Source organism: Lithobates pipiens, unplaced genomic scaffold (assembly GCF_037356315.1).
Source record: "Lithobates pipiens isolate NorthernLeopardFrog02 unplaced genomic scaffold, aLitPip1_a1.2 Scaffold_10, whole genome shotgun sequence".
NCBI classification, from domain to species: domain Eukaryota; kingdom Metazoa; phylum Chordata; class Amphibia; order Anura; family Ranidae; genus Lithobates; species Lithobates pipiens.
In genome coordinates, this window is record NW_027507686.1 from 101,507,941 (window position 1) to 101,523,142 (window position 15,202).

Below are 15,202 nucleotides of genomic sequence, written 5' to 3' on the forward strand. Positions count from 1 at the left end.
ATACAGACGGACTAGTGTATACAGTAGACCAGCTAGTTTATACAGGGAGGCTAATGTCTACAGAAGACCGGCTAGTGTATACACATAGGCTAGATTATAGAGAAGAACGTCCTGGGTATGCAGAGATGGAGGCTAAGGTATACAGAGAGAGAAGTTGAGTTACAAAGAGAGGCTAGTGTATGCAGACTTGCTAGTGTATACCGGTGGACTAGTGTATACAGAGAGGCTTGGGTATACAGAGAGCTAATGTATAAAGAGATGCTAGTGTATACAAAAGACAACCAAGAGTAGACAGTGAGGCTCGTGTATACAGAAGACCGGCTGCAGAGAAGCTAATTTATACAAAAGACAGGCTAGATTATACAGAGGAAGGTCCTGGGTATGCAGAGATGGAGGCTAGGGAATCCAGAGAGAGACTGTGTTACACAGAGAGGCTAGAGTATGCAGAAGACCGGCTATTTTTTTTTTTACAGATAGGCTTGTGTATACAGAAGACAGTCTGGGGAATTCAGTGAGGCTAGTGTATGCAGAGTGGCTGGGACACCGAGACTATTGTAAAAAGAAGGCAGGCTAGTGTATATAGATTACGGGCACCTGTATACAGAAGACAGAGAGGCTAGTCTATATTGAGTGGCGTGTAAAGAAAACAGGACTTTATTTTTTGCTAATGCAACTACTTCTGAAACACGTAAAATGATTTTTTCATATTTTGGTGCTGTTAAAAAGTGGTGTGTGGTCAGTGGTGATATCAATGTGACAGTTAATGTGGAGAACTACAACTATTCAAAATAGAGCAAAAGAGTGCTAAAGTTTATTTTGTTAAGTCATTGACTGATAGACGTTAAGTAATTGGCCGTTATTGGTTTGGCAGTACATGGTTTATTTTGATGTAAGATAGTTTTATTCTCTACTTATAGCCGAGTTTTAGACGACTTTATTATTAGCATTATTCGCATTATTCATATATATTATGCAGAGTGTAAGTATTGCAGTGAGACGATATTGCTTTTAAAAGATTTGTATTATTATATATAGCATTGTTAGCAGACCAATAGGACAATTTACATGGCTTAATATTGCAGAGCGTAATTTATCAGGAAAGAGATCCAAAGCGTTAGTTGCAGTAGCTTCATAAAACTGAGAAATCGTTGCATTACTCTAAATTTAAAAGTTGTTCCGGTAGCACTGAAAAGACGATATTAGATGAGTGATCTACACATTTCGTTTACTATTTCACTATACCGGCTAAATGTTAATATGTTAATATGTGCTGCGTGTAAGGTAGAAATTAGATGGTTTAGTGTGAGCTGGTTTACCAGGATTTAGAGATAGTAATCTGTTTATACTAGTAATAAATATAGCAAAATAACTATAACGGGTTTAAGTGGAAATACACGAAATAACAGATACAACGTGTGTAGGTTTTATCAATCAAGTTAATTACGTGTCAGCAGCTAAATATTCTGCAATAGCAGAGATTAAGTATTGCAGTCGAAATGAGATCGGAAAAGCGTTAGTTGCAGTAGCTCCAAAATGACTGAGAAATCATTTCATTACTCTAAATGTAAAAGTTATCCCGGTAGCACTGAGTGGACTGATATTAGATGAGTGATCGTTCTAGTACAAATTCAGTTTCCTATAGCAGAGAGATACCAGCTAAATGTGAGACGAGCAATTAAACTGTTCACGGTAGCATTGCATTACTCTTAATATGTGCAGCGTGTAAAGAAGCAATAAGATGGTTTTGTATTATCCTAAAATTAGCAGTATACGTAATAAAGTTGAGTAGGTGGATTTAGTAGCTGGATTTAGACATAGCAAACTCTATAATCTAATTTAGCAAAATTAGAAAGGATAATATTGAGACTGTATATACAGGTCGAGTTTAAGTGGAAATACACAAAATATCTAGCTTACCTTTACATTGTTCAATAAAGTGTTACAAAGTAATACCAAGGCAAAATGTCGGAATGGCAATTAGATGAGATGATTGCTGTAATCATGAAATATCAGCAACGCCTAGGTTTCTATCGGATGAGAAAGTATAATAACTGGCAAAGTATGACATGGCAAAGAGACAAATTGCATTAGAGATGTGAGATGGACATGAAATGTCAATCCCCATTGGTTACTTACATGTAAACGCGGCTACATACAGCAAAGTGTGAGCTAAGCAGCTAAAGCGTATTTAAGAGTAAATTGACGTAGCTTGAAAATTCCAACGTGTAAATCGTTCCATTAATTATGTTACGCACGAAGACGTCTTACACTGACTGTTTTCCGTTTCCACTGGTCATCGGCATAATGTATCAGTAACCATGAACATTAATAGTGATAGACAGCTTACATTAGGATGTATGCATGATGTGAATGTAAAATGAATGTAAAATAGTTGCATTATGTGTTATTAATGTAATCAAACTGTATTGCTATGCTTTGCTACTGCAACCACTCCTCAATCAAGTAAACCGTCCCACTGCTTTTCTCACATTTTGCCGCTGTTAAAAAATGTGTTGCAAGTGTTATGTGTTACAAATGGTTATCAGTGTGACAGTTAATGTGGAGAAGAAGTAATACACAAAATAGAGTCAGAAAGAGAATCCTATTGCATAGAGGTAGCGAGAGATGGTTGCAGTAATCTTAATGTGCAGTGTGTAAAAGGTTTTAAAAAGATGGTTTTGTGTGAATTTTGCTTTAACGTAAAATTAGCTGTAGACATTATAACTATGGTTAGGTTTACAAAGATTTAGAGTTAGTAATCTCTATAATATAATAATAATAAGTATAGCAAAACAAATTAGGAAAATATTGAGGCAGTATATATAGGTCGAGATAAAGTGAATACACAAAAGGGATCAAGGGATAGTTGCAAAGTCAAGGGATAAATGCAAAGGTACTCTATTTAATAGAAAATTGACGTAGCTTGCAAATTCTAACGTGTAAATCGTTCCATTAATTTTGTTACGCACGAAGACGGCTTACACTGACTGTTTTCCGTTTCCACTGGAAAGAGAATCCTATTGCATAGAGGTAACGAGAGATGGTTGCATATGGCAGAAAGACGGCTTACACTGCTTTTCTCACATTTTGCTGCGGTAAAAAGAAATGTTTTGTCACTGTGTTTTAACTGTGACAGATAAGGTGGAGAAAAAGAAGTAATACAGTACATGACAGCTGATACTGGTTGAGCAATAAAACTGTTTTATTAAGATGTAAGACTAGTTTTATTCTCTACAAATAGGCTTTTCAGAGAGTTGTATAATATAGGCGATCAACAGGACATTTAAATGGCTTAATATTGTAGGGAGGAAGTATCGCTGTTCAAAGGTAAGAGATTGAAAGCTTAGCTTGAAAATGGCCGAGAAATGGTTGCGTTAGTCTAAATTTAAAGGATATGCCGGTACCAATGAGAAAGCTTATATTAGACTAGTTGATCGTTGCATTACACAATCCTATTATTATTATTATTAAGATCATAGAGCCGAGAGATACTCAGTTAATGTCAGAGATACTCGGTCAATGTCAGAAAGGCAATAAAACTGTTTACATCGTTAGAGAGCGATAGTTACATTACTCTTAGTATGTGCAGCATGTCTGGTAGCAAATGGATGGTTTTGTGAACATTTTGCATTAAGGTACAATAAGCGGTAGAACTCATGGAAGTGAATAGATTTAAGCGGATTTTGAGATAGTACTCTCCATTTCTAATAAGAAATAAAGAAAAATAAGTCAGGATGGTGTGTCAGGACTGTCACATACTCACAGTTCCGGTACAAATATGCAAAATAGAGCAAAAGAGTACATGGTTTATTTTGATGTATGATAGTTTTATTGCATGCTTGATGTGGATGATTAAAATCGTGTAGTGATCTATATTTAGCATAAGAATGAAAAGGCATAACATGGCAATGAGACAAACTCCATTAGAGATGTGAGCTAGATGAAATGATGAGATGTCTCTGTATAGCCCAGATTGTCTTCTGTTATCACTTAGCCTACCCTCTAAATTCACTAGCCTCTCTATATACACCAGTATGTTTACACTAGCCGGTCTTCTGCATACAATAGCCTGTCTTCGATATACACTAGCCTATGTTCTGAATACACTAGCCCGTCTTCTGTCTTCTGTATGCCCTAGCCTGTCTTCTGTATACATTAGTCTCTCTGTATAAACTAGCATCTCTGTATACCCCAAACTGTCTTCTGTAAAAACTTGTCTCTCTTTATAGCCTGTCTAGCCTTTCTTCTGTACACACTAGCTTCTCTGTATACACTAACCAGGCTTCTATATACAATAGCTTCACTCTATGCACTAGCCTCTCTGTATAATCTAGCCTCTCTATATACCCTAGATAGTGTTCTGCATCTCCGTAGTGGTAGCCTCTCCGTAGAAGCCAGCCTTTATTCTGTATTCACTAGCCTTTCTTCTGTATGCTGTAGTCTTCTATATATACTAGCTTCTCTGTACACCCTTGCATCTCTGTAATACACTAAACCCTCTGTATACCACAGCCTGTCTTCTGTATACACTAGACTGTAAACACTAGCTAGAATACACCAGCCTGTCTTCTGTACCCACTAGAATCTCTGTATACACTACCCAGTCTTCTGTATACACTGTCAGCTTGGATGTATACCCAAGCCTGTCTTCTGTATACACTAGTCTCTCTATATGCACTGTCCTTATCTGTATACACGCGACTCTCTCTATACACTAACCTCTCTTTGTATATACTAGCCTCTCTTTAAATTAGCCTCTCTGTGTACCCCAGCCTCATTGTTTACTCTAGCATCTCTGTATACTCAAGCCTATCTGCATACACGAGTCTGTATTCTGTATTCACTAGCCTGTATTTACTAGCCTTATATATACTAGCTTCTCGCTTCTCTGTACACCCTTGCATCTCTGTACACTAGACTCTCTGAATACACTAAACCCTCAAGTATACCACAGCCTGTCTTCTGTATACATTAGACTGTAAAAACTAGCTAGAATACACCAGCCTGTCTTCTTTACCCAATAGACTCTCTGTATGCACTACCCAGTCTTCTGTATACACTGTCAGCTTTGATGTATACCCAAGCCTGTCTTCTGTATACACTAGTTTCTCTATATGCACTGTCCTTTCTATATACACTCGACTCTCTCTATACACTAACCTTTCTTTCTCAACCCTAACAGATCCGACAGGGCTTTTCCAACTGCCTTTTTGGAGAGCGGCGCAACGACATCATTTTCTCTATTCCATCCCCAATCCTCAAACGTTCGCCCGCCCTCAGACGGAGTTTGAGACTCTATGCAGGAGCGAAGGCCCTTTGGCCCACATTCTCTCTCAAACAGATTACCCACACTTAACCTGTCTGTCCAACTGGGAAAAGGACCTTAATTGCTAATTTTCCCCAGCACAGAGACAACGCATTATCACTTTGGCTCTCAAAATGTCGCTGTGCACGAAGATACAGGAGACTAATTTTAAACTTCTCACCAGGTGGTATTTGACACCATCAAAGCTGCAGAAATGTTTCCCCTCTTCCTCGAACATATGCTGGAGGTGTGGAGAAGAAGAGGGCATTTTGCTCCACATTTTTTGGTCCTGCCCCAGCTTGGTGGACTTCTGGACAGAGATCCGATGCATAACACAAAAATTCACAGACTTTTCCATCCAGGAAGAGGCTGCATTCTTTCTCTTGCACCATTCACAGATTCCCATTAAGAAGTACAAAAAAATCTATTTTACGGCATGTGATAAATGCGGCGAAATCCTGCATCCCTCTCTATTGGAAAAAATGTTCCCCCCCTTTCATTACTCACTGGCTTAGGAAAATAGAGGACATTAAAAAAAATGGAGGACTTGATCCTCACATCACAAGGTAAACAAGAATTTTTTAAACAAACCTGAGACATCTGGAATACCTTTATATTCTCGCTGGAAGGATGTCGCCTGCTATCGCCTTAATGCTCTGATCTTTCCTTGACTGGCCCCTTGGACAGTGACTGCCATCGTGTCTCGTCCCCTCTTCTCCTTTTCTGATCTTTCTGCCTTCCTCCCCTATCTCTCACCCCCTCCACCCCCTCTCTCTTTTGGAAAGAGTGGAAAATTGGGAATGACGGCCCCACCCCCCCTCTGGATGGATTATGCCGGAGGGACCTGGGGTTTGTGTGACCCTGGATCTTGGTACAGTACTTTATCCGTGCCTCGAATCATTGTGATTGATGGAAGGCAGACTCACAGTTGCGAATATACCTGTATCAAGTATTGTTCAGCTGCTTTTTGCTCTGTATTTCTCTGTTGCATTATGTACTCGGGGGACCGTCTTCCCCTATTTGGAGAAAAAATTTAATTTGAAAAAAAAAAGAAGCCTACGACACCTGGTATTCCCAGGTGGTCTCCCATCCAGGCATTAACCAGGCCCGACCCTGCTTAGCCTCCAAGATCAGAAGAGATGGAACAGATTCAGGGTGATTTGGCCGTAGCCAATATCTTCAGGTACTCTCAACTCTCTTGACAAACGCCAAGATGGTCAAAAAAATAGGTCAACGGCAACAACATAAAAAGAAGACTACAGCATCTGGAAATCCCAGGCGGTCTCCCATCCAGGTACTAAACTGGTCCCAACCCTGCTTAGCCTCTGAGATCAGATGAGATTGGGCTCTTTCAGGGTGATGTAGCCGTAGGAGATTTTTTCAGGCACTCTCAACCCTCTCGACTAACGCCAAGATGGTCACCTTGGGAAACAAACAAAAAAATCAAGTCAACGCCAACAACATAAGAAGAAGTCTACAGCACCTAGTATTCCCAGGTGGTCTCCCATCCAGGTATTAACAAGGCCCAACCCCGTTTAGTCTCTGAGATCAGACGAGATCTGGTGCTTTCAGGGTTATGTGGCCATAGGCGAGCTCTTCAGGCACTCTCAACCCTCTTGACAAACACCAAGATGGTCACCTTGGTAAACAAACAAAAAAAACAACAAGTCAACGCCAACAACATAAAAAGAAGACTACGGCACCTGGTATTCCAAAGCCATCTCCCATCCAGGGACTAACTAGGCCCAACCCTTCTTAGCCTCAGAGATGAGAAGAGATAGGGCTGTTTCAGGGTGATGCTGCTGTAAGTGAACTTTTTGGGCACTCTCAACCCTCTTGACAAATGCCAAGATGGTCACCTTGGGAAACTAGTGAAAAAAAAAAAACGAATCAACGCCAACAACATAAAAAGAAGCCTACAATAACTGGTATTCCCAGGTGGTCTCCCATCCAGGTACTAAGCAGGCCTGACTCTTCTTAGCCTCCAAGATCAGGTAAAAGTTAGATGTTTAGTCGTTTTCTGGGACAGGGGTGCTGCTCACCTCCCGAATGTAGTCTTGAGTACCAGTAAAATACCTCCAGGGCCTCCATGTAACACTAAATGCCTCTTCAGTGTTGTGAAGGGTGGCGGTCAATTCTTCCATTAGGAGAATATGATTGACTTTGGAATACCAGAGCACCTTGGATGGGGGCTGAGGCTGCCTCCACAGTGCGGGAATGCAGGCAGGGGCGGCGTTCAGTAGTTGCATTGTGAGGGTTTTTTAGTATTTTCGAACAGGCTGTTCGGTCAAGTGTAGAAGGCACGCTGCTGGGAACCCAAAAGTTCCTCAAGGCCGGGCATGCCCAGAAAAGGTGTCCCATGGTCCCCGTATCTGAATTGCACCTCCAACAAACATCCGGGATCCATCTATTCAGAAGGTAAGGGACTCTATACCAGTGTGAGACTATCTTGTATCCTGATTCTTGATATTGGTTTGCGATGGAAGCTTTATGTACTAAGGTCAGGATCTTCCCTATCTGTTGTGGGGTAAATGTGATGTCTAAGTCCCTCTCCCATTTGTGGATAAATGGTGGGGTCGACTCCTCCTCCTGACTACTCAATAGGTTGTACAGGAGGGAGAGGGTGTGTCGCACAGGTTCCCTTTTGTGACAGATGGATTCATGGGGCGTCAGGTCTCCAGAAGAAAGTGACGAAGTTGATAAGCACAAAACAAGTCAAGCGGAGGGTCAGAAAGCTCGGCGACAGTTTGCGTGGTCAGGAGCCCTCCCGAGGGCCACACATCTCCCAGACGCTGTTTCACCACCACTGTCAACTGTCGCAGTTTCTTGTTGGTAAATCCTGGTGGGAAGTCTGGATTACCTATAACCAGAGTCATTGGTGACGGCAGGGGAGCAATGTGTGCGCAGCGGAACAACCTCCGCACAACAGCCAACGTAGCTCCCACTATGGGGTGATCTCTGAGGTCTTTTGGTTGGGAGGACAGGAGCCACGGGGGGGGTCAATAGGGGAATGGATCCATCCTCAATCTCCATCTCCACCCACTGCTTGTGTGGGCCATTACAATGCCAATCAACGACTCTCGCTAGCAGAGTCGCTCTGTAGTATTGTCTCAGATCTGGGAGACCCAGACCCCCCTTGTCCTTTGGTCTGGCAAGCAATTGCAAATGGGCTCTGGGCGGTTTGCGCGCCCAAATAAAGTCCCGGAGCAGCACCTGCAGTTGTCTGAAAAAAATTGGGGGTAACCGGATCGGTAATGTCTGGAACAAGCATAAGATCCGCAGGAGGGCCGTAATTTTGAATGCATTACAGCGCCCGAAGCAGGTCAGTGTTAAAGCATGCCAGTTTCCCAAATCAGATTTCAGTCTATTCAGGAGAGGGACAAAATTAAGCGGGTACAATTGCGCTAAATCCGCTGTGATGTCAACGTCCAGGTAACGTATAGATTTTTCAGCCCAGTAGAATGGAAAAGCGGAGCGGAGCCTCTTGGCCTCACCATCCGGGACCGATATATTCAATACAGCCGACTTGGCGCAATTGATTTTATAGTTTGATAGGCTGCCGTATCGCCAGAGAGACGCGAGTATATTGGGAAGCAAAATGTGTGGATTGGAGTCGAAAAAAATTAGATCGTCAGCGTACGCCACAATTTTGTGGTGTGCCGAGGGTTTGGATATGCCAGTAATATTCGGGTCATTCCGAACGTGACACATAAGTGGTTCCAGTGTCAGAATAAAACTTAGGGGAGACAGAGGGCACCCCTGCCTCGTCCCATTAGTGATGGGGAAAGAGTCCGAGCACCACTCATTCACCCGTACCGCTGCCGACGGCGTGGAGTAAAGCGACATTACCCAGCTCATCATGTTGGGGCCAAGACCTATATGTTCCAGGGTGGCCTGCATAAAATGCCAGGCCACCCTGTCAAAGGCCTTCTCCGTGTCCATTGACAACATAAGCAAGGGCCTTCCCTGTACATGCGCCGCATGGATTAAATTGAGGACTCGGGCTGTATTGTCTCTAGCTTCCAACTTATTTTTTATTTTTTTGCTTGTTTCCCAAGGTGACCATCTTGGCGTTTGTCAAGAGGGTTGAAAGTGCCTGAAGAGATTGCCTACGGGCAAGCACCCAATCTCGTTTGATGTTGGAGGCTAAGAAGAGTTGGGCCTTGTTAGTACCTGGATGGGAGACCGCCTGGGAATACCAGGTGTCGTAGACTTCTTTTTATGTTGTTGGCGTTGATCTGTTTTTTTTTCGCTTGTTTCCCAAAGTGACCATCTTGGTGTTTGTCAAGAGGGTTGAGAGTGCCTGAAGAGATTGCCTATGGCCACATCACTCTGAAAGAACCCAATCTGGTCTGATCTTGGAGGCTAAGAAGAGTCGGGCCTGGTTAGTACCTGTATGGGAGACCACCTGGGAATACCAGTTATTGTAGGCTTCTTTTTATGTTGTTGGCGTTGATTCGTTTTTTTTTTTTTCGCTTGTTTCCCAAGGTGACCATCTTGGCATTTGTCAAGAGGGTTGAGAGTGCCCAAAGAGATCGCTTACAGCAGCATCACCCTGAAAGAGCCCTATCTCTTCTCTTCTCTGAGGCTAAGAAGGGTTGGGCCTAGTTAGTACCTGGATGGGAGATGGCGTTGGAATACCAGATGCCGTATTCTTCTTTTTATGTTGTTGACATTGACCTGTTTTTTTTCCGCTTGTATCTCAAGGTGACTATCTTGGCATTTGTCAAGAGGGTTGAGAATGCCCAAAGAGATTGCCTATGGGCACATAACCCTGAAAGCGCCCAATCTCCTCTGATCTCAGAAGCTAAACAGGGTTGGGCCTTGCTAGTACCTGGATTGGAGACCACCTGGGAATACTAGGTGCTGTAGGCTTCTTTTTATGTTGTTGGCCTTGACCTGTTTTTTTTTTCACTTGTTTTCCAAGGTGACCATCTTGGCGTTTGTCAAGAGGGTTGAGAGTGCCCGAAGAGATCACCTACTGCCCCATCACCCTGAAAGCGCCCAATCTCATCTGATCTCGGAGGCTAAACAGTGTCGGGCCTGGTTAGTACCTGGATGGGAGACCGCCTGGGAATACCAGGTGCCATAGGCTTCTTTTTTTATTTTTTTTATTTAGTAGTATGCGACATACAATACAAAGGCAACCTCATAGAATGTGTGATACAAATAGTTACAAACAAACGATCATATTGCATGGATATCAGAGCCAATGGTAAGAAGTCCGAGGAGAATAGCACGTGTACAGCTTTGCGGTCATATCAAGATGAGATTAAAGCTCCATCTCGTTGGGATCCTCTACCACTTAAAATATTATTGATACTAGCCCTGCTACCCTCGAAGAGTTTAGATATCCATAGATAGGGGAAGAGTATTGTGTAGTAGTCAAATGGGGTCGGAACATACCATTTTCTTTTCCTTTTTTGAGTTAAGAAGGGAAATAGTAGAACTGAAAGGAGGGAGAAGGGGAAAGAGAAGATTGGGGAAGGAAATGGCAGAAAAGGAAAAGAAGGGGTAAGGGGGTGTCGTGGGTAGAGTGGATAGGGTGGGGTCCCTTCCCAGGGAGCAAGAGACGCCCTCGGCTCACCAGGTCATCAGCTGTCCAACATTTGGAACAGCGATCTCCAACGATCACCATGAGCTTACTATGTCTCACGGAGGTATTCTTCCGAAAAGCGAAACTGGGTCCAGTAGAACCATCTGTTCCCATGCTCCTACGTTTTATCCCTCATTGTGGCAGTCAGATCTTCCATTCGTTCAATATCATTTACCCTTGCGAACCATTGGGTCACCGTTGGAGCAGATTGCTGTTTCCACTGACTTGGGATGCAGGCCCTAGCTGCATTGAGGAGATGTTTAAGTAAGGACTTATGATAACGCTTTTTTGACATAGGAGTTAGATTGAGAAGAACTGCTGCAGGATCATTGGCTAAGGAAATGTCTGTGAACTTGTGGATGAGTCTCAGGACAGGCTGCCAGAATGTTTGTAATTTAGGGCATTCCCAGAAAATGTGGAGAATGGTGCCAGCCTGTTGCTCACAGCGCCAGCAGCAGTCAGATTGACCGGGGAATATTTTGGCCAACACCACCGGTGTACGATACCAGCGTGTAATCAGCTTATATGAGATCTCCTGATATTTACTGCAGAGTGACGACTTAGGGGCGAAAAAGAGTATTCTGTCCTTTTATGGTTTGGAGAATGTAGTTTGTAAGTCCCATTTCCATTTAGCTAGGAAGGGCGGATCCGTGGAGGATTGTGCTTCTGTCAGGATTTGGTAGGACCTAGAGAGGGAACCACGAAATGGGCCACCATCCAGGCAAAGTTCCTCGAAGGGGTGGAATTGTCTAGAGAAGAACGAATGGTTAAGTAGTGATCCGAGAAAATGGATTAGCTGTCTAGCTCTCCAGCTATCCAATGCAACAGGTACTTGCTCTTGCATTATGGTCCCCATGGGAATCCAGCCCGTTGGTTCAAGAAATAGGGCAGCTCTCAGAAGCCCTTTCGGGGCTTGCCTGGTAAAGGCCTGGTCAGAGAGGCCCGGAGGGAATCTAGGATGTCCAATAATTGGGGTCATAGGAGAAGGGAAGTTAGTCAGGTGGGAAAGGTGAAAAAAACTATCCATCTCGGCGAGCGAGGGGCCAATTAACGGGTGAGTAGTCACACAGGGCTCCAATGGCCTCCCCGCCCAAGGCAGACCAGCCAGTGGAACCCGCGCCATCTCCTGCTCTAGCTTGACCTATAGCTTCGGTTCCCCATGCCGGCACCAGTCAACCACCCATGTCATGTGCGTCGCTGTGTAATATAGAGCAGGGTCCGGGAAGCCAACACCTCCCGCAATTTCGGTCGCAATAGCATTACCCTTCCAATACGCGTATGTTTGCCGCGCCAGAGGAACTTGATAAAGATTAAGCGAACCGCATGAAAGGAAGTCTGGGGTATTTTGATAGGTAAGGCTTGTAGTAGATACAGAAGTCGTGGCATCGCGTTCATCTTCAACACATTACAGCGTCCGAACCATGACAGAGCTAGTGGGTCCCATCTTTTAAGGTCCGCTGTAAGCCCATAGGCTTCTTTTTATGTTGTTGGCTTTGACCTGTTTTTTTCGCTTGTTTCTCAAGGCGACCATCTTGGCGTTTGTCAAGAGGGTTGGGCGTGTCTTGAAGAGAACGCTTATGGCCACATCACCCTGACAGCACCCGATCTCGTCTGATTTCAGAGGCTAAGCAGCGTCAGGCCTGGTTAGTACCTGGATGGGAGACTGCCTGGGAAGACCAGGTGCCATAGAAGGATCTGGTCTGGTTAGTGTCTTGATTGGGAGATCGTCTGGGAATACTGGATGCCGAAGGTTTCTTTTTATGTTGTTTTTTTTACCTGTTTTTTTTAGCTTGTTTCCCAAGGTGACCATCTTGGCCTTTGTCAAGAGGCTTCAGAGTGCCCAAAGAGAGTGCCTACGGCCAAATCCCCCTGAAAGAGCCCAATCTCATCTGATCTCAGAGGCTAAGCAGCGATGGGCCTGGTTAGTACCTGGATGGGAGACAGCCTGGGAATACCAGGTGCCGTAGGCTTCTCATTATGTTGTCGGCGTCGACCTGTTTTTATTCCCTTATTTCCCAAGGTGACCATCTTGGCATGTGTCAAGAGGGTTGAGAGTGCACAAAGAAATTGCCTACGGGCACAACACCCTGAAAGCGCCCGATCTCCTCTGATCTCAGAGGCTAAACAGGATCGGGCTTTGCTAGTACCTGGATTGGAGACCACCTGGGAATACTAGGTGCTGTAGGCTTCTTTTTATGTTGTTGGCGTTGACTTGTTTTTTTTTTTGTTTGTTTACCAAGGTGACCATCTTGGTGTTTGTCAAGAGGGTTGAGAGTGCCTGAAGAGCTCGCCTATGGCCACATAACCCTGAAAGCACCAGATCTCGTCTGATCTCAGAGACTAAACAGGGTCGGGCCTTGTTAATACCTGGATGGGAGACCACCTGGGAATACTAGGTGCTGTAGACTTCTTCTTATGTTGTTGGCGTTGACTTGTTTTTTTTTGTTTGTTTCCCAAGGTGACCATCTTGGCGTTAGTCAAGAGGGTTGAGAGTGCCTGAAGAAATCTCCTACGGCCACATCACTCTGAAAGAGCCCAATCTCATCTGATCTCAGAGGCTAAGCAGGGTTGGGACCAGTTTAGTACCTGGATGGGAGACCGCCTGGGATTTCCAGATGCCGTAGGCTTCTTTTTATGTTGTTGCCGTTGACCTATTTTTTTTCCGCTTGTTCCCAAGGTGACCATCTTGGCGTTTGTCAAGAGAGTTGAGAGTGCCTGAAGATATTGGCTACGGCCACATCACCCTGAATCTGTTCCATCTCGTCTGATCTTGGAAGTTAAGCAGGGTCGGGCCTGGTTAATACCTGGATGGGAGACCGTCTGGGAATACCAGGTGTCGTAGGCTTCTTTTTTTTTCAAATATAATTTTTTCTCCAAAAACAGGGGAAGACGGTCCCCCAAGAACATAATGCAACAGAGAAATACAGAGTAAAAAGCAGCTGAACAATACTTGATACAGGTATATTCGCAACTGTGAGTCTGCCTTCCATCAATCACAATGATTCGAGGCACGGATAAAGTACTGTACCGAGATCCAGGGTCACACAAACCCAAGGTCCCTCTGGCATAATCCATCCAGAGGGGGGGGGTGGGGCCGTCATTCCCAATTTTCCACTTTTTTCAAAAGAGAGAGGGCGTGAAGGGGGTGAGAGATAGGGGAGGAAGGTAGAAAAGAGAAGGGGTGAAAGATGAGGAAAGGAGAAGAGGGGACGAGACACGATGGCAGCCACTGTCCAAGGGGCCAGTCAAGGAAAGCTCAGAGCACTAAGGCGATAGCAGGCGACATCCTTCCAGCGAGAATATAAAGGTATTCCAGATGTCCCAGGTTTGTTTAAAAAATTCTTGTTTACCTTGTGATGTGAGGATCAAGTCCTCCATTTTTTTAATGTCCTCTATTTTCCTAAGGCAGTGAGTAATGAAAGGGGGGGAACATTTTTTCCATTAGAGAGGGATGCAGGATTTCGCCGCATTTATCACATGCCGTAAAATAGATTTTTTTGTACTTCTTAATGGGAATCTGTGAATGGTGCAAGAGAAAGAATGCAGCCTCTTCCGGGATGGAGAAGTCTGTGAATTTTTGTGTTATGCATTGGATCTCTGTCCAGAAGTCCACCAAGCTGGGGCAAGACCAAAAAAGTGGAGCAACGTGCCCTCTTCTATTCCACACCTCCAGCATATGTTCGAGGAAGAGGGGAAACATTTATGCAGCTTTGATGGTGTCAAATACCACCTGGTGAGAAGTTTAAAATTAGTCTCCTGTATCTTCGTGCACAGCAAGGTTTTGAGAGCCAAAGTGATAATGCGTTGTCTCTGTGCTGGGGAAAACGAGCAATTAAGGTCCTTTTCCCAGTTGGACAGACAGGTTAAGTGTGGGTAATCTGTTGGAGAGAGAATGTGGGCCAAAGGGTTTTCGCTCCTGCATAGAGTCTCAAACTCCATCTGAGGGCGGGCGAACGTTTGAGGATTGGGGATGGAATGGAGAAAATGATGTCGTTGCGCTGCTCTCCAAAAAGGCAGTTGGAAAAGCCCTGTCAGATCTGTTAGGGTTGAGAAAGAAGGCCATTTTCCATCAATGACGAATTTAGATGCATTGTCTAGGTTGGAATTTCTAAGTGGGTCCCCGGTTCAAAGTTCGGATGGCCACGTATAGGGAATAGGGGGGAAGTAAAAGACGTGAGTGTGTTTTGGGTAGCGATCAGGTGACTGACTTTCAACTAAGCCCCTATAGTGGGATGTGACGTCAATTCTGTGGGTAAATCCTTATAGCACCACATGGCGCTTCTTAGCGGAATTCGGGAGTG

At 44.1% G+C, this 15,202-nt stretch overlaps 11 pseudogenes; 9 read left to right on the forward strand and 2 right to left on the reverse strand.

Annotated features, from left to right (window-relative positions):
• Nucleotides 1-6,358: 6,358 nt before the first annotated feature.
• LOC143952057 (5S ribosomal RNA) lies at nt 6,359-6,477 on the reverse strand (annotated as a pseudogene).
• Nucleotides 6,478-6,776: 299 nt separating this feature from the next.
• On the reverse strand, nt 6,777-6,895 carry LOC143944875 (5S ribosomal RNA; annotated as a pseudogene).
• A 2,724-nt stretch (nt 6,896-9,619) lies between these two features.
• LOC143945978 (5S ribosomal RNA) lies at nt 9,620-9,738 on the forward strand (annotated as a pseudogene).
• Nucleotides 9,739-10,061: 323 nt separating this feature from the next.
• LOC143950067 (5S ribosomal RNA) lies at nt 10,062-10,180 on the forward strand (annotated as a pseudogene).
• Nucleotides 10,181-10,281: 101 nt separating this feature from the next.
• On the forward strand, nt 10,282-10,400 carry LOC143957456 (5S ribosomal RNA; annotated as a pseudogene).
• Nucleotides 10,401-12,474: 2,074 nt separating this feature from the next.
• LOC143947945 (5S ribosomal RNA) lies at nt 12,475-12,593 on the forward strand (annotated as a pseudogene).
• Nucleotides 12,594-12,752: 159 nt separating this feature from the next.
• LOC143942961 (5S ribosomal RNA) lies at nt 12,753-12,871 on the forward strand (annotated as a pseudogene).
• Nucleotides 12,872-12,970: 99 nt separating this feature from the next.
• Nucleotides 12,971-13,089, forward strand: LOC143951869 (5S ribosomal RNA; annotated as a pseudogene).
• A 101-nt stretch (nt 13,090-13,190) lies between these two features.
• Nucleotides 13,191-13,309, forward strand: LOC143944523 (5S ribosomal RNA; annotated as a pseudogene).
• A 99-nt stretch (nt 13,310-13,408) lies between these two features.
• LOC143952079 (5S ribosomal RNA) lies at nt 13,409-13,528 on the forward strand (annotated as a pseudogene).
• Nucleotides 13,529-13,627: 99 nt separating this feature from the next.
• Nucleotides 13,628-13,746, forward strand: LOC143956759 (5S ribosomal RNA; annotated as a pseudogene).
• Nucleotides 13,747-15,202: the final 1,456 nt, after the last annotated feature.